Here is a 678-nt window from a genome sequence, read left to right as displayed (position 1 = left end):
ACAACCTGCTCATTTTTCTGCAGCTCTCTGAGGCCACGTCTCACTTTTCAAACAGTCCAGAGGCTGTTTTTGCCAAAAAGTGCTAGACTGAAAACCTGTTAATTAGTTAACTGGGAGTTACCTTGAAACAATGAAAAATATACTTCATGGGCAATACATGTGGCATTTATACTGTACATTGCTGCAGAATGTGCCTGCCAGGTATGATTTATCTTAATATATACTTATTTTATATTTAGCAGTAAAAGCATTTATTTTTCCCGTTCATTTTATTACACACATACACATACACGTAAGTTTGGAATAGTTACGTTTTTTATATTTATGAAAGAAGTCTCTTATGCTCACCAAGGCTGCATTTATGTGATAAAAATACATTAAAAACAGTAACATTGTAAACTATTATCATCCTAATATGCTGAATTTCTGCTTAAGAAACATTTATTATTACCAATATTGAAAACAGTTTTAATGCTTAATATTTTTTGCAGAAAACGTAATACACTACCATTCAAAAGCCTGAGGCAAGTAAAATTAATAAATGAATCTATTCAGCAAAGATGCAATAAACTGATCAAAAGTCAAAAGACATTTTTTAAATTACAAAGGATTTCTATTCAAATAAAAGCTGTTCTTTTGAACTTTCTTCTTATCAGAGAATTCTGGGGGGGGGGGGGG

This window comes from Sinocyclocheilus grahami, unplaced genomic scaffold (genome assembly GCF_001515645.1).
Source record: "Sinocyclocheilus grahami isolate Dianchi unplaced genomic scaffold, SAMN03320097.WGS_v1.1 scaffold134.1, whole genome shotgun sequence".
NCBI classification, from domain to species: Eukaryota; Metazoa; Chordata; class Actinopteri; order Cypriniformes; family Cyprinidae; genus Sinocyclocheilus; species Sinocyclocheilus grahami.
The sequence above is the reverse complement of the archived record's forward strand: the minus strand, read 5'-3'. Positions refer to the sequence as shown.